A 19537-nucleotide genomic window follows, 5' to 3' on the forward strand; every position below is an offset into this window, starting at 1 on the left:
CTCTTTCTTGGAGAATCCAATTTGGATCAGACTTGTGGCATTGGAAAGAGGACACAGAAGGCTACTACAGGTCACAATTTCAGAATTGGAGGATCTGAAATTACAGAGATACATCAGATTCAATATCAGGCTTCTACAAAGTGAAAAAAGGTTTGTAGTTTTTTTTTTTTTTGCGTAAGTTTGGTTTGAAGGAATTCAAAGGGCATAGTAGAGAATTATTATCGGTAACTGATGCCCGGAGGAAATAAAATGCAAACACCTAGTAAGGAACCTGAAAGCTCTAGCATGACTCATGAAGAAGAGGAAGAAATGCTACATGATATATCAAAATTACAAGAACAAGTGCAACAAATTTCACGCTCACAAAAGTTAACAAAAGCTAAGATAAATGGTGTGGAAGCTAAGATGAATGGCATGGAAGCTAAGATGAACAATTTGAAGATAGATTTGAACACAAATTTGAAGACAGGCATGGCAGATTTGAAGACAGATTTGACAAATTTTCTACAAAAAATACTTACTAATGGTGATAAGATAGTAAAGGAAACTCATGATGAGAACAAAAGAAATCTTAATCATTATTCCATAGACGCTAATGTTGGATCGAAGAATCGCCATATTCCAAAAATCGATATGAGGAAGTTTGATGGCAAGGATCCCGCCACATGGATATTACAGATGGAGTAATTCTTCGATCTCAATAATGTGTAAAACGCGCAAAAGTTACGTATGGAAACTATATATTTGGAACCAAATCAATTTGTATGGTATCAATGGCTTTGTTCTCGTAAACAATTTATCACTTGAGAAATTTTTATGAAAGAATTGATAACACATTATGAGGATACAAAAAGCAACACTTTTTTTAGCCAATTGATAAGTCTCAAACAAAAGGGTTCAATAATGGAGCACATTGAGGAGCTCCAAAAATTGAACATAAGGGTAAAAGATATTCCAGAGGAGCATAGGATTCAGGGAAAATTTTAATAACCCCCCCTAAATTTATAAATATAATAAATGGGCGAATCTTCATGGTATATAGGAAAAATGGAAGGCGATTTTATCAATAATATAATATGTATATATAATTTTTTGGAAAATCTCTCACCAGGCATGGCGAATATTTTACTCAATTATAAAATCTTATAAGATCTTGGTGAGTCTTTCACTAAATAATAAAACTTTGTAAAGTCCTAGTGAATCTTACCATAGGCTACATGCTAGTTTAATTCCCCCATTTAAATAGGCTACATTCCAGGTGAATACCATGGGTCAATACCATGTGCCATTTTTATTTTTATTAGAATATTTTACTCAATTAAAAAATCTTGTAAGATCTTGGCGAGTCTTTCACTAAATAATAAAAAATTGTAAATTCCTAGTGAATCTTACCATAGGCTACATACTGGTTTAATTCCCCCATTTAAATAGGCTACATTCCAGGTGAATACCATGGGTCAATACCATGTGCCATTTTTATTTTTATTAATTCTAATATTAGGGTTAATAATGGTTTTTTGCATGGTATTAATAACAATCTAGTCCATGGTATTTGTCCCATAGTATTTTGGCCATAGGTTTCACCTAAATATAACCCATTTTTTGAGTGTTCGTAAATATAAGGTGACTTATGGAGTAAATATAAAAAAATGTTTTATCTGTTTACCATACCTCTCGTTTATTTATATTTTTATTAATTTACCATACCTCTTTTACAAATATGGTATTTGGCCCAAAGGATTCACTTCAATAAAACCTCTTTCTTGAGCCTTCATAAATAGAACGAGGGTTATGGACTAAATATAAAAAGAGGTTTTATTTATTTACGATACGTCTAGTTTATTTATATTTATATTTCTATTTATTTACCATACCTTTTGAGTAAGTATAAAAGGACGTTTTATTTATTTACCATACCTCCACTTTACTTATATTTTCATTTGTTTACACCCTTACATGTATATAAGTTGACTTATGGAGTAAATATAAAAAATGTTTTATTTATTTACCATACCTCTCATTTATTTATATTTTTATTAATTTACCATACCTCTTTTGTAAATATGGTATTTGGCCCATAGGATTCACTTAAATAAAACCTATTCTTGAAAATGGGCGAATGGAAGGTTGTAAGTCCTAATTTCAAGGGCTAAATTTACCTTTTTTACCCTCTCCCTTAAAATAAGGTGGGCTATTTGAGGTGATTTGTAAAAATGTACTATGATAGAAAATATTGGCCCACTAAAAATTTAAAACCCCTTAATTTCGCCAAAGGGTGAACATTCGCCCCTAAAATTATCCTTGATAGGATTGATGTGTTCATAGGGTCTTTATAGGATAATATCCAACATGATGTTCACCTTTGGGAACCTGATTCATTAGAGAAGGCATTCAGGTTAGCAAGAAAAATGGAAGCAAAATTATGGCAACTAGGAAGCATACCATTCACAACTATAAAGACGGAAGTGTTGTTGCCCCTAGTCTTCTACAACCTACAAGGTTGACACCACAACAATTGGAAGAAAAAAGAGCAAAAGGGCTTTGTTACAATTGTGATAGCAAATACAGAAAAGGTCATAAGTGTGCTAAGAAGAAATTATTCTACATAGATTGTGAAGAGGAAGAAGAAAAGGAGAAAGAAAGGTCAAAAGAAGAGGATATACTCCAGGAACAAAGCCTAGATGAAGAACAAATAAATCCGACCATATCTTGTAATGCATTGGTGGGAATTACCACTCCTCAAACCATCAAGATAGAAGGACAAATCAAGAAGAAAAAGGTAATAGTGTTGATTGATTCAGGAAGCACCCACAATTTTATTGATTGTAGGGTAGCAAAAGAATTGAATTGCTTCCTATATCGAGCACCAGAGTGTCAAGCGATGATTTCAAATGGAGGAACAATAAATTGCTCTAGAAAGTGCCATAATATCAAGCTATCCATGGGAGAATATGTATTGACAAGCCCAATGCTTTCCATTCCAATCGGAGGTGCTGATATTGTACTAGGAGTCCAATGGCTACAATCCTTGGGTACAATAGCTTTAATTTTCAAGAACTTTTCATCAATTTTTCTACCGAAGGAAAGGAAGTTGAAATAAGGGGTATTGTAGGGAAACCAGGAAAGATAATCAGCTCTAATGGCATGACAAAGCTTCTAAAAAAGGAGCAAAGAGGTGTAATTGCACAATTATGTTCGCTAGATGTTTCCACATTGGAACCATCTATTTCTCCAGATCTCCAAAAAGTCCTGGACAATCATTCCAAGGTATTTGAGACTCCCAAACGTCTCCCACCTATGCATGATCATGATCATGCTATTCATCTGATTCCAGGAAGTGTTCCTCCAAACATCAGGCCGTACAGATATCCCTATGTCCAAAAAAGTGAAATTGAACGTATGGTTGCAGAAATGCTAGAGGCTGGTATAATTCAACTGAGTGAAAGTTCTTTCTCAGCTCCAGTAGTATTGGTGCACAAGAAGGATGGATCATGGCGCATGTGTCCAGACTATAGGGAGCTCAACAAGATCACTATTAAAGATAAGTTCCCCATTCGTGTCATTGATGAATTACTGGATGAATTGCATGGATCAATTTACTTCACCATGTAGGATCCTTGTTCGGGATATCATCAAATCAGAATGAAGATTGAAGACATTCTGAAAATGGCATTTAGAACTCATGAGGGTCATTATGAATTTTTGGTCATGCCTTTTGGCCTTACCAATGCACCTTCAACATTTCAAGGTTTGACGAATTCAATTTTCAAACCATTCCTTAGAAAATTTGTGTTAGTATTTTTTGATGATATATTAATCTACAGCAAGTCTTGGAAGGAGCATGTTGAACATGTTGATAGGGTGCTACAACTATTGGAGGAGAAATAATTATATGCCAAAAGATCCAAATGTTTCTTTGGAGTCCAGGAGGTGGAATATTTGGGTCATATTGTATCTCATGAAGGAGTTAAGGTAGACCCTAGCAAAATTAAAGCCATTAAGGAATGGAAAATCCCCACATCCATAAAGCATCTGCGGGGATTTCTTGGGTTGAGAGAGTATTATCGCAAGTTTGTTAAGAATTATGGGAGAATAGCAGCACCTCTAACAACATTATTGAAGAAAGATTCATTTTCATGGACTCCGGAAGCAACAAATGCCTTTGAACATCTTAAAGAGGAAACGTGCCAAGCACCGGTCTTAGCTACACCGGACTTCACAAAAACCTTTATTGTGGAATGTGATGCTTCAGGAAATGGAATTGGTGTTGTTCTAATGCAAGATGAAAGACCCATTGCTTTTGAAAGTCGTCCAATCAAGGGAAAGTTTTTAAGCAAACCTATTTATGAGAAGGAAATGTTGGCAATAGTCCATGCACTTAAGAAATGGTGACCCTACCTAATGGGAAGACACTTCAAGGTAAAAACGGATCATGATAGCCTTAAATACTTTTTAGAAGAAAGATTGTCCTCTGAAGATCAACAAAAATGGGTCACAAAGATGTTGGGTTATGACTTTGAAATAATCTACAAAAAAGGGGAGCAAAATGTGGTGGCAGATGCACTCTCAAGAAAGGATCAGGATGTGGAAGCATTGTTGTATGCCATTTCTATTATCCAACTAGATTGGATAAACGAAGAAAGATTCCAGTACTTCTGATACATTTAGCTAGCAAAATGATTCGTTATGGTACAAAGATCGCTTATACCTCTGTAAGAATTCCCAGCTAAAACAAAAGATTCTTACGAAATTGCACACTTCTCCCTTAGGAGGGCACTCAAGATTTTTAAAAACTTACCACAGGGTTAAGAAGGAATTTTTTTGGGATGGCCTTAAATCAGATATTCAAAAGTTTGTGGCGGAATGTTTGGTTTTCCAAAAAAATAAAGTTGAAACAATTAAGACATCAGATCTATTACAACCTTTATCCATTCCAAGCCAACGTTGGGAGGAGGTTTCAATGGATTTTATCACAGGTTTACCCAAGTCTGAGGGGAAGAGTGTCATCATGGTGGTAGTTGACAGACTTACCAAGTATGCACACTTTTGTGCATTATCACATCCATTTAAAGCCAGTACAGTTTCTACTACATTTATGGAAACAGTTCAAAAGCTACATGGAAACCCAAAGATTATTGTAAGTGACAGAGATCCCATTTTCACTGGAAATTTTTGGACATAATTATTTTCTTGTCTTGGTACTCAGTTAGCTCATAGCTCATCTTATCATGCTCAATCTGATGGACAAACTGAGATAGTAAACAAATGTTTGGAAGGATATCTTCGTTGCTTTGTATCTAATAAACAGACACAATGGTTCAAATGGTTGCCTCTGGCTGAATGGTGGTATAACACTTCCTTCCATACAACAACAAAAATGACCCCATTTATGGCACTTTATGGGTATCAACCACCATCCATCACATCATATTTAAGAGAAAATTCTAAGGCTCAGGCAGTGGAACATCACATCGAACATCAACAACAAGTCCTCCAACTCTTAAAGGATAACCTCGTGTTGGCACAAAACAGAATGAAACAACAGGGAGATCAACATCGCAGTGAAAGAAGTTTTGATGTAGGTGATTGGATATTCCTACGGCTACAACCATATAAGCAAATGTCCCTAAAGCAAGCTAAGAAGGATAATAAATTATCACCAAAGTATTATGGTCCGTACAAGGTGTTACAAAAGATTGGTACTATGGCATACAAATTGGAGCTTCCTGCAGCTTCTCGATTGCACCCAGTTTTCCATGTTTCATGTTTAAAGAAGGTTATAAGCGACAAGCTCCCAATTCAAACAATATTTCCAGAACTTGACAAGGAAGGAAGAATTATATTGGAACCGGAAGTAGTCACAGAAACAAGAACTCGACAGCTACGAAATCGATCAATTTCAGAGTATCTTATCAAGTGGAAGAACTTATCCGCTGAAGATTCCACATGGGAGGATGAGAATTTTATGCAGAAGTATCCAGAACTACTCAAGCGTTGAGGACAACAGTTTTTTGAAGGGGAGGGGCATGTTGGGTCCCTATAATACTAGTGATTACCCCATTACTATTGTAGTTATACCCCTTATTTATATTGTTGTGCCCCTATTACCCCCATATTGTTATTTCTGTGCCCCATAGAATCCCTCTATTGTTATTTTTGTGGCTTTATATTATTATTGTTAGGTCGGCTAGATTATATTGTTACTCCTTAGACTCCTATATATAGAAAGGAGGTTTTGTCATTTGTATCATCCGATAATTGTTCATTTATGTAATGTAAAGGAGGTTGCCCCCTCGAAGAGGCTGAATTCTAAGGCGTTGATCTATCTTTTCTATCTTTTCTTGAGCTAGTTTCATAACAGTATGTATGCATGGAAGATTGATAAATGTATTTTTGATTAAATAATTAGCTTAGATAATTAATTAACTTGGGGTATAACTAGTAATAAAAAAAAAAAAATATGGAAAATAGTGGCTTCATTTAAAGATATCATTCTAATTTAACTCATTCCAATAAATTGGGTTCTAACTTGTCAAGAGTTGAAGAGGAAAGAGTTAAATGGTTTGGTTATGTGTGTTTTATGCGACAATGTTGGGGAGAACAATTGTCATCTACTTCTTCACTTGCAACATAGAAAATTCATTTGGAATAATTTGGAATCTTAGGTAAAGCCATGTGATTTGTGGAACAAATAATGCATTCCTAAATGTTTTAAATTTTTCTCTAACATTACGACAAATAGGGGGTTTTAAGACAATATTTGAGACAATTTATGACTAAATTGTATTAACTTGAGACAAAAGAAAACTTGTGTATTGTCTTAAATATTATCTCTAAGAAAGTGTCTCAAATTATTGTCTTAAAAAGTTTTCTCTAAAAAGACAATATATAACACAGGCACTATTGTCTCTAGAGACAATTTCATTTTTGTCCTTGAGAGGCAATAGTTGGATTAAATATGTAATTTCTTCATAGAGACAATATGCTTTTTCGTCTCTTTAAAGACAATATAAAACAATGAACCCACAAAAAAATCTCATCATTGAGATAAATCAATATAAAATGTATTTAATTAAAAATAAAAGACAATGTCATTGATTAGATCATATTAGCACACAGTGGAATCAAACCACCTACCTCCTGCTTATAAAGAAATTTCTCTTCAATTCAGCTATCACCCTTTAAAGAACTGTGTGAGGAGTTGTGATAACAATGCTTGAAATTGCATATATAGGCATTGATAGTTCACAGGTTAACTTCATAATGTGTTGGCTCATCATCCCATTACAGATATTAATACCAAAGGTTAACCGCAACCATTCACAACTCATCTTAAATTATTGAATCTCTCAACATTACAATTGAACAGTGTGAGAAATATTTACCTCAAGCATGGCTCCAAATAAAAACTTTCCTTCTTGGACATTTGAGTTTGTATTCAAGGGTGATTTACCTTCCAACACACATAAATTGGGTGATCTCCACCTTCAAATGATTAAAAGCTATAGTTATGACATTTCTTGGAACTAAATGCAATGATAAACTCTAATTTTGAATAACCATGATCTCGGAACCCCTAAATTCACCATCAACAGTGACTTCCACTTATGCATACCAGTTATATATAATATCATAATTCAAATATATTCAAGCTTAGCCATCAATTTCTCAGAGAGTTCCCAAGATAGTTTGAGAATAAATTTGTTTATTTCTAAGCAAACCTCCAAGAAATGTTTCCACAAAAGAGACCCTAGATATATTAGCTTGACCACACCTTTGTCAATGATCCATCCATGATATTCCACAAAAAATGAATTTTTCAATATTTCTCAATGGAGACCAATTATCCCACAAACAAAAATACAATCAATCTAACATGACTTGATCCATCATTTAAACACGTAGATGATTAACTAAAATAAGCATAGTTTGACAAATGTTGGATTCCATCACCTCCGAAATTGCACCATCAAATTTAAGGTAAGATTTCAAACCAATATAACAAAGTGTAATCTCCTTTATCTATCCCTTCATTTTGATCATTTTTTTGACATAGCCAAAACTAATTTAAAGGAAATCAAGTATATAATCATGCCAATGCAACATAGGTGCATTTGAATAAAGACACATTAACTTCAATACTTTATGGGGAATTTCAAAACTCTTATGTAGGAATTCAACTTCCTATGGTCAATTATCACTGGGAAGACCAACGAGTCATCAAATCTCCTCATACATCATTTCTTGACATTTGCATGGACGAGTGACTATTTATGCATTTTCGTTAATGGCACAAACATCCTTTGCCTCACCTACATGAAAATTATGGTTCACTACATTCTCCTAGTGATTTAGAAATGAAAGTGTATGAGAAAATGAATAAAATCAAATTCGTCGAAAACAATAACTTAAGCCTGAAACATACACACAAAATAACAACATAAAGAAAATTTCGCTTGACCACATTGACCATTGTTCTTGTGCCTAATGATATTTATGGTGATTCAACTAACATGTTTGAGATGGTAGTAGAGAGACATAGGGAGGGAGATTCTTGTTTATGTAGAGGAGAAGAGCCCTTGTCCTAATCCTTTAAAGTTGTGATAAATGTAAAGTAGAGATAATTAAATGATGATTCTCGATATTCTATTTTGATCGTAAATTTTACCCACAAAGTCCCAAGAACATATCACATATATCATCTATATGAGCTTTCTAATAATTTCCCTTAGGTTTGTCTCAGAGACAATTTAATCTAGTTTGAGGTTTTTGTTGCAAAATATTCCATGCTCAGTGAAATGAAAAATATTAATACCATCAAACATACAACTATATTTAAATTTCCTGCAAAGGAATTGTATGTAATTTTGTGAATACCATTACTGATTTTTCTTCCAAAGAAATATCTTAGAGAGAAAGTGATAGACACTACTTTTTCAAAGGAGAATGGTCCTCATCGTGTGGTTACCAATTGATAAGGAGAACAAGAGATGACGACTAGTGTTACTTGACCAGAATCAAAAGAACATGGCCCTTGTTACAACACTAAAAATCATTTCTTATCACATTTATTACCATAAATTTGTTGGGAATAATGCTTAATTAGTTTGTAAATTGCTGACAAATTAGTCAGCGGATTTTGTGTTCTCTACAAAATTAAAGCAGTAAATTGTTAGGCGGATTTTGTGTTCTCTACAAAATTAAAGCAGTAAATTGTTAGGGTGGTCACTGCTGGAAAGTGTTGGAAATTAACTGTAATCCCGGTAGATTTGCTTCAGAGTAGATTTTAGTAATAATTTTACTATATAAGAATGTAGTTAATGGTTAAATTAATATATGAGATTTGTAGCAATTTTGTAGCTCACGCAGGAACTGTGCTTTATTTGGTTTATTTTTTTTATATGTATTTTTCTTCATAGTATTGTTGGCTTATCAATTGGCTAGAAATAAGTCATTTCATATTCTATAAGTGGTATCAGAGCCGGTAAAATTGTTTTGGGTTAAATTTTTATTGTTGGAATTTTGCCAAAGTTAATCATGTCGAATTCTAACCAGATGCTAGTTCCAGAATTTGATGGGAATGATTATGATTATTGGTGCATTAAGATGTTAACCTTTTTGATTGGAAAAGATTTGTGGTAGATTGTTGAATTAGGATGTGTGGAGCCAGGTGATTGGAATGCCCTTACAACCAATGAAAGAACAGCAAGAAAGGAAGCAAGGAAGAAGAATGCTCAAGATTTGTTTCATATTCAGATAACTCTTGATAAGAGCTTATTTCCAAGAGTATCAGGAGCAAAAGTTGTCAAAGCTGCCTGTGAGACTCTACAAGAAGCTTACCAAGGTAGTGATCAAGTTAAGGTGCTCAAGATTTAGACATTGAAGCGAAAGTTCAAGAATTTGAAGATGCAAGAAGCTGAATGTGTGAGTGACTATTGTGTGACAGTCAAAGATGTGGTTAATAAAATGGCTATACTTGAAGAAACTGTAAGTAATGAAGTTTTAATTAAAAAAGTATTGAGATATTTAACACATAGATGGAATCATGTTGCAATAATCATGGAAGAAAATAAGGATTTGACAAAACTACAGTTTGATCAATTGGTTGGATATTTTATGTCTCATGAAGAAAGATTGAACGACACTTTTGAAGGTGTAGAGAAAGCTTTTTCCTCTAAATTACAAATTACAAAGACTAAAGATGCAAGTAGTAGCAGTACCAAAAGAAATCAAGGTCAAGGTAAATGGCGAAGCCAAAATTATTCATGAGGTAGAGAAGAGGTGGCTCAAGTGGAAGAGGTAGTTTGAGAGGAAGAGGTAGAGGTAGATTTGATAAGATAAATGTTCAATGTTACTATTGTAATAGGTATGGCCACTTTGAAAGAGAATGCAGATTGAAAGAAGGTGAAAATGCTAATTATGCTTAAGAAAGTGGTGAGTATCCTCCAGATCACTTATTTTTATGTTATTCCAAAAGTTAAAATACTAGTAAAGATGTTTGGTACCTAGATTTTGGATGCTCTGACCATATGACAGGGAATGAGAAGTTGTTTTTAGCAAAGGGTGGAAGTTTCAAATCCAAGATCTAGCTTGGTGATGATAAATCATTGGAGGTTGTTGCTAAAGGAGCTATGGAGGTCCAAACAAAAGAAGTTATAAATAGTATTCATGAAATTTATTATACTCCACAATTGAAGCATAATTTGTTGAGCATTGGGCAACTATGTGAGAAAAATTATAAAGTAGTCTTTGAGAATAAGACATGTACTATCTATGATAAGAATAAGGGAAATAGGGTGATCAGTATTGTGCCTATGACAAGAAATAGGATGTTTCCCTTGAGGTTTCGTAAACATAACATCAATCTTGCAAATATGGCTTATGAGGATTCAAGTTGGTTATGGCATCTCAGGTACTGGCATTTAAATTTTCAGAGTTTGAAGTTTCTAACCTCACATGCATTAGTTTCTGGTTTTCCTAAGGTAGAAGAGCATAATGAGGTTTTTGAAGGATGTGCTAAAGGAAAGCATGCAAGGGAAAGGTTTCCAAAGGGAAGTACATGGAGGGCTCACCACCTGCTTCATCTTGTTCATTCAGACATATGTGGTCCTATGTAGACTAAGATTTTGGGTAAGTCATCATATTTCATCACTTTTATTGATGATTACTCATGAAATTGTTGGATATATTTTTTGAAGGCCAAAAGTGAAGCCCTAGATACATTCAAGAAGTTCAAAGCCCTTGTAGAAAATGAGAGAGGGTGTAAGATCAAATGTTTGCAGACTGACCGTGGAGGAGAATTCTACTCAAAAGCTTTCCAGAGTTATTGTGATATGAATGGCATCATGAGGCAGCATACTATAACATACACACCCCAACAGAATGGCATAGATGAAAGGAAAAATTGCATTGTGGTTGAAATGGCAAGATGCATGTTACAAACTAAGGGATTGAGCAACTCTTATTGGGGAGATGCAGTCGCTAGAGCAATGTACATCCTCAACCCTAGCCCCACCAGTGCACTAGAAAAGATGACTCCTTATGAAGCTTGGTATGGAAAAAGGCCTAATGTTAATCATTTCAAAGTTTTTGGTTGTTTGGCTTATGTGCATTTACGTGATCAAAATAGAAAAAAGTTAGATGCAAAGAGTGAGTTATGTATTTTTATTGGGTATAGTGAGACAAGCAAGGATTATAAATTGTATAATCCTCTAACTAACAAGCTTATTGTCTCAAGATATGTAATTTTTTATGAAGGGGGAGTTTATGGTCATCAAAAAAGACATGTTGAGAAGACAAAATATAATTTGAATGATGATATAATTGTTCATAATGATCATGAGCAGCCAACTAATGTTTCTGTAACTAGTGTCTTAACTCCACCAAGCAGCCCTTCATCAATTTATTGAACATCAAGTTCAAGTCCAACTTCTTCTCCAAGTTCTACAAGGAAGGTAAGAATATTGAGTGATATTTATGAGAGGGCTGCAAATCAAGCACATGAAGAAAGCCCAATAGGTGAGATAGTCAATTTTGGTTTATTAGCCAAGGCTGAATTTGAACCGTCATGTTTTGAAGATGCATGTACTAATGAGGTTTGGATGCAAGCCATGCAAGAAGAGATGGATTCCATTCAAAGGAATGACACTTGGAAGTTGACAGAGCTTCGACATGACAAGAAAAATATTGGCACCAAATGGATTTATAAGACTAAATTTAATAGTGATGGGAGTGTTGAAAGACACAAAGCAAGATTAGTTGCTAAAAGATTCACACAGGAGTATGGAATTCATTATGAAGAGATATTTGCACTAGTAGGAAGACAGGAGACCATTAGAATGTTGATTTCATTAGCAGCTCATAAAAAGTGGAGCATACATCATATGGATGTGAAAAGTGCCTTCTTTAATGGGTACTTAGAAGAGGAAGTATATGTGGAGAAGCCACAAGGTTTTGAAGTGGAAGGAAAGGTGAATAATGTGTACAGGTTGAAGAAGGCTTTGTATGGCCTCAAGCAAGCACCAATAGTGTGGTATGCAAGGATTGATGGATACTTTCAGAAAAATGGCCTCCGAAGAAGTAAGAGTGATCCTACCCTTTACTACAAACAAGAAGGTATTGATTTTCTAATCATAAGTTTGTATGTTGATGATCTATTGCATATGGGTAGTAATTCTAAGATGAGTGATAAATTCAAAGTTGCTATGATGAATGAAATTGAGATGAAAGATCTAGGTATCATGAAATATTTTCTAGGAATGGAGGTTTATCAAAGTAATGATAAGATTTTCATTTGTCAGACAAAGTATGCACATGATATGATAAATAAATTTGATATGCTTGATTGTAATCCATCCCCTACTCCAAGTGCTCATGGAGAGGTGTTACGTAGAGATGATGGTGTTGATTTAGTTGATGAGAAAACTTATAGAGGTATTGTGGGGAGCTTGATATTTCTAACCCACACAAGGCCTGATAAGTTTCAATTGTTTCAAGGTATATGACAAATCAATCTGAAATACATATGAATGCAGCCAAGAGGATTTTAAGGTATGTGAAAGGCACCCTAAATTTTGGTATTCATTACTACTCTCCTAAAAAGTTCAATATTGTCGGATTTAGTGATTCAGATTCGGGAGGTAGTCTTGATGACTGTAAGTCTACATTTGGAAATTGTTTTTCTTTTGGTTCTGGTTTAATTACATGGAGCTCAAAAAAACAAAGAATTGTTGCCCTCTCATCCACAGAAGCAGAGTATGTTGCAGTTACCTCAGTAGGTACACAAGCTCTTTAGCTCAAAAAAAATTTGGAAGAAATTGGAGAAAAAAAAATTCAGCCTATAGTGATTTATTGTGATAATGTAAGTGCCATCAAGTTAGAACCTGAAATATCACTTCATTAGAGATTTGGTGCAGAAGGATATTGAATTGAAGCATATAAATACTCAGCATCAACTAGTAGAGATCTTCACCAAAGCAGTTGCAAAAGATGAGTTTTTGGCACTATGAGATAAGACAGTAAATCCCGATTAATCATTAAGGGGGAGTGTTGGGAATAATGCTTAATTAGTTATGTAAATTGCTAACAAATTAGTAAGCAAATTTTGTGTTTTCTCCAAAATTAAAGTAGCAAATAGAAAATTGTTAGGCTGGTCACTGCTAGAAAGTGTTTGAAATTAGCTGTAATGCGAGTAGATTTGTTTCGGAGTTGTTTTTAGTAATAGTTTTACTGTATAAGAAAATTTTTAATGGTTCAATTAATATATGAGATTTGTAGCAGTCTTTTAACTCACAAAGTAACTCTGGTTTATTTGCTTTATTTTTTTATATGTATTTTTCTTCATAGTATTGTTGGCTTATCAGATGGCTTGAAATAAGTCATTTTATATTCTACAAAATTAGTAGATAGGAATCTTGTAAAGTCACAAAATTCACATACCAAATGTGTTGTTGTGATACTTGATGATGAATCTTGAATATTTTCTTTGTGAGCCAATTTGAGCTATGGAAATGGTAAGTACATAGCACATTATATCATCCATGTAGGACTCCTATGGAACTCTGGATTCTTGCACAATTGGATGGTACTTTGATTGCCACAATGAATGGAAATGGTACACATATATAAATGTATATGACTTCTAATGTATCTCAATCACGAATCCTCCTTGGATGTCTTGAGAAGTGCTATGTATTCAACCTTGATTATTTAAATTATGTCTTTGAATATTGAATTTGAAAAGGTTTGAATCCCCTTATAGAGGATTTAATCTAGAGTCTACTCATTATTCATTATTTTATTGTCTCTCTCAATTGAAAAAATTCCATATCAAGAGTGACATAGCTATATTTTAATTTCCTGCAAATATTTAAAAAGACATTACTAGTTTTGAGCAGCCTTTAGATAATATTGGGTTGAAAGCGAGATTGAGTACTTGCCTAGTCGGGACATATACCTCAGCGGTTAGAGCCTTTATCCGGTCTCACGGTTAGATAATTTTGCAAAAATTATTCTTGAACAATGTTCGTAGTGAAATTTCAACCATGCAAAGGATACCGAAAGTGACTCATATCCCAACAATTTCCTCAAATATATGAGAATTAGAGAATGCACCATCTTTGCTATCATCACATCACTTCCGTTTTAATAGGAAATGGCCACCTCTTCCAAGGTGGGTGACAATATCTTCCAATGTCCGCACCAAGGTCCATAGAACTCCAAATGTGCTGCAAATAGTCACATGACAAAATCATTCACAAAAGGACCAACTTTATTTGGAATTTGTGTCAATATAATGGGCTAGATCAGCAACATAACCATAATAGATTTGGAAAGACAATTATAACTAGCTTTGATTTTGTTATTACTCAAGGGTTTTAAAGAAAAATATATGAGTGAACCAAAACAAATCATTACAGTGATCCTAAATCAAGAAACCAAGGATTAAAGTTTAAGACTCAAAATAGTCATCCTAAGGGTGGTAACAATAGAAACAAACAAACAGTTTGTTCATGAAAAATTCCCTAACATAACGCAAAACAAAGGCTTGCACTTCATATTTTCATTCTAAAAACTAACAAAGTTAAAACAACACAGCTGCAATTTATAGAATGAAACAATGTAATAACTGAGATCCAACTTTCCTAGGGTGATCAATAACTAAACATTATTTAAATTCAAGTTACTATAGTTACACTTATAATAACAATTATAGTTTATAATTTTTATTAACTAATGTTATTACAAACAAAAAGTGAAATTCAATATCGATGAAATTATATTTTGAACTTACTACACAAACACAAACTAATATGTGGGTTCTATGGAATTTCTCTTCATAAAAAAATAGAAGAGACTATAAAAAAATAGAAGAGACTAGTTGTTGAGATTTAGATTACCTATCCAAGGGAATAAGGGAGTGTTGAATATATTCAAATAGTGTTCTCTCTGCCAAAGCCAAGGAAAAGTACAAGACGTAACACATATCCCATAATATTCATTAGATATTAATTTTTTTAATCTGTAAAAGGACATTGAAGAATAATTATAAAACATTGAGTAGGTGAGACAAAAGATGTCAAGAGAGCACTAAATTTACTCTACTAAAAGAGAAAAACAAAAAGAGTTTTCATGGGAACAAATAAAGACTATAAGTTCCTTGGAAGAGATACGTCAACCTGATTTCTCAATATACGAAGTAACTCTGTTGAATCATATATGTAATAGACCATAAACTTCTCAATGGTAGAGAAAAAAAAATGTCAAATCAAGGTGGGAGCAGTTTTGAAAATATGTCTATTCTATTCGATCCAAGGTCCCAAAAGATGGTCCCAAACAGTAGGGAAACCATTGCAGTGAAGAAAAACCTCATATAACATAATAGTTTGGATTCCTCCCATATAACCATTCTTCCTTCCAAAGGCATGCCAAACAATGAACTCAGAAAGGCATGCCAAACACTGAACTCAGAAGGATTGTCCATATTGTGTTGGAAAAATCAAATTCTGCAAGCCGGGAGCAGGGGTGCTTAGCTCTTTAGTAAGAGCTTGATTACCTCTGAAAGCAGAAAAATACATCAGTCAAATAATGCATAAAAAAATTGCAATCTCTTATTTGTAGCAACTATATTATCGAAGATAAGTAACAAAATTAGAGATGGGCACTGAGAAATATCTTTCTCATGCAAGTTCCTACAATTATGTCTAGACATACTCATAAAGTATTGATTTTCTGTAGATTTCAGCAATGTCCACACCGGGCCTTTCCTCAACATAATGCCTATGTTGCTGGATTTTATCAATATTTAATATGCGGTATTCCTGGAATAACCTAACCAAACAAAGAATAACTAGAGAAGATCATTATTTTCCACCCCTGATGGATAATAGGAAGCACAATCAATTATTAAATAGCTTATTAAACACAAATAAAAAATCGCCCTTTCCTCAAAATACTTAATGAGTTTATGAGAATGACGGCCAAAAAGACCTGTGTAGATTATTTGGCCACCCATTTTCAGGAGTAAGAGATGCAGTTCAATAAACCGATAAAATTGAAGATTTAACAATTATTGGTTCTATGGAACCCTGTGTTTTTCTAGCCCTTTGCACCCCTTTCCTTTTGTTAAGCCAAGAAAAGAAGCATAAAAAGGGAATTTCACATTGCATAGATTGATTTTGAAAGTTTTTTAGTTTACCTCATCAAAGGCTTCAAAGATATAAATGTTGGGCCAGTGGATGGTACAAACAATTGTTTTACTTGTATTGACTGTGTTTTGAACAGTACACATAACTATGGTTCTAACACAGGCATAGTCTTGAAGTTGGCTCATCCATTAACATTATAGAAGGATTGGAAACTAATTCAAATTTCATGGTAAGTCTCTTTCTTTTCTATGTAGAAAGACTTGTGACTCTAGGGAGTCCTACATCAGCATCTCCCAAAGGAGTGAGCTCAAAAAGTTCCATGATTTTTGTCACAAAATTCTACACTTATTTTTACAACAAAATCGGTGAGAAAAAGTTTCTTGGACGATCTCATTAACAAGGAAATATCTTCAATATTATGTACTACATGTAAAGGGAAAATGTAGACTAACCATTCTAGTTTTATCATCAACCTGGCAAGGAAGATGAAGCCATGCAAAATACCAGAGTGATTTAGAGACTGTAAAAATTGGGGAGTGGATATGGTTTTGTTCACAGTACCCTCATATGTGAGCAAACTTTTGTTGCTTCTTTGGCAATCCAAAGATGCTTATATTCCCTTCTTTATAGCCCCTTATTTTTATTCCAGCCAAGACATCCATTACTGTAGTTTTTTTTCCAGTACAACTAACACCCATCAAGGCTATGAGTACCACTAGTCTAAAGGATCCACTTACATTAGAGAGGAGTCACAACCTCTCTTGATCCAAGCCTTCACTTTTCATCTCTTGTTACAGAACTAGACATTAGTTCCAAATATTCCATTGGAGAGAACCTTGGTATGTCAAACTACTACCATATTACAAATTCAATTGAATGACTTGTAGATAGACATATAGATGGCATGCCAACATAATAGTTTATGTTTTCAAAATCCATCAATAATGGTTGGAATGAAAGGATGATTCCTTTCTTCTGTTGTGTTGAGGCTTGATTGATGTTGAATTCTCCATACATGTAGAGTTGTCTTCAAATTTCAGAATATGACAAAACTATTAAATCTATGGCCTGATTAATTTTTGATATATTTTCATATCTTTGGATGTCACCAAGTTATACAATTTTACATATTCCAATCTTTGTAGTTGAATTGTTTCATTATTTCTTCCAAACAAAATAAAACAAGTGCCTCTAGTCTCAATCAATTAAGATTAGTAAATTCCCTTTCTAAGATCTCTCATTCAGTAGTTTAAGAAGGTGTGATTGCCCAAAATCTATAATCAGAGGAGGTTTGAAAATTACAAAGAACTAGATCAATGTTCCAATGCCAATCCAGTAAAACTTAGTTTCAACAAATAATCCACGAGATTCTAGTACAAGTCCAACTATTTTATTACAGTTGTTAGTAATAGGTTGCACAAAGATAAATTATTTAGATAAAATACAATATTCAATATTTCTTTCCTAGATTATGATGATAGGACACTCAATTAGGACATGATAACACCCCCTTTATCTGATCCAGCAGCTAGAAGTTCATTCACTGCCATGGAATTTTGATCATGGGATATCAGTGAGCACTAGTATGTCCAAATCCACCATCTAGGTATACTATATGTTCCAAAAACATCAATGTAACTGGAGTTATTCTAGCAGTAAAGTTCAATATTTCCTAGAGTAATTTTTCATTGGATTAAATAATTATTTTTCATATACTATGTTGCGACATACCTCTTGATGCCACAAATAATCCAAAAAAAATACAATAAGAAAAGAGAATGATCCAAATGTTGGTGAGAATATCACCTTTTGACCCAATGAGGCTACAAATTTAAAACTTTCCAATGACATCCGATGCATCTTTAGAGGAACAATTTCTTAAATAACATGCAACAATCAAGGCAATATCCTTGGTTACTCATTGCATATTTTAGTGCTCTAGTAATTGAAATAATTGTGACGTCCGTGCTTTAATTTTATTTTTCATATGGATAATTTTCCAAAGGGGTATGTTACATTTTGTTTTCATTCATGAATAAAACAGAAACCAAGTATATATAGATATTATTTCACAGAAAGTGATTTGAAGTGCGTCTTTAATTTCAGGCTACATAAGAAGATTCAATATCCATAATTTAATGTGTTCGTCTGGTTGTATCTCATCTATGTCCTGCAATCCCATAACTTTCTTGAATTGGGAAATTGACGAATAGATAATGGACTGTAAAATAGATTTTTTAATTTCTATTGATGTAAGGAAGATTTTTTTTCCAGGAGAAATAAAACAATAAATTTATTTAGATAAAAGCCATCACATGTGCATAACGGATTCTATGTACCAAAACCATTGAGCGGAAAACACACAATGCAGGAAAGTCACAAAAGGAACCAGCTCCAGGAGGAACAAATTCCGAAGACAAACAACAAAAAACAAAAATAAAACATAGCTAGGAAGAGATGCCTAGAATTTCCACCAAGAAAAAATGGGGACAAGAGAAGAACATCAAGGATGTACTAGAAAAACACGAGCTATGGTCATATAAATAGGATCACTCTTATGTTAGAATACCATGGAGAACATGTCGAAGGCTCGGCCAAAGCCCTTGGCCACAGAAAAAAGATCAGTCGTATTCCCGAAAACTATATATAGAACACGTTAAAGTTAAAGACAAGGCCTTTAATGTAGAAGTGGTAAGTGATAATACCAGGTAGCATAGAGACACCTCACGTTGAAAGGGAGTCAACCAAGGTGTTCAGTTTTCTAAAGATATGGGTGAACGAAATGCAGGAGGAGTCCTTGAGAGACAAAATATGTAAGGAAACTTTACAACACTGGACAAAAAAATTTAAATAATTAAGTGGCAGAGTTTGGCATAAAATGTGCCTATAAC

The sequence above is a fragment of the Pinus tabuliformis genome, chromosome 2_2 (assembly GCF_031772625.1).
Source record: "Pinus tabuliformis cultivar Carrire ecotype Pingquan chromosome 2_2, CPIR1, whole genome shotgun sequence".
NCBI classification, from domain to species: domain Eukaryota; kingdom Viridiplantae; phylum Streptophyta; class Pinopsida; order Pinales; family Pinaceae; genus Pinus; species Pinus tabuliformis.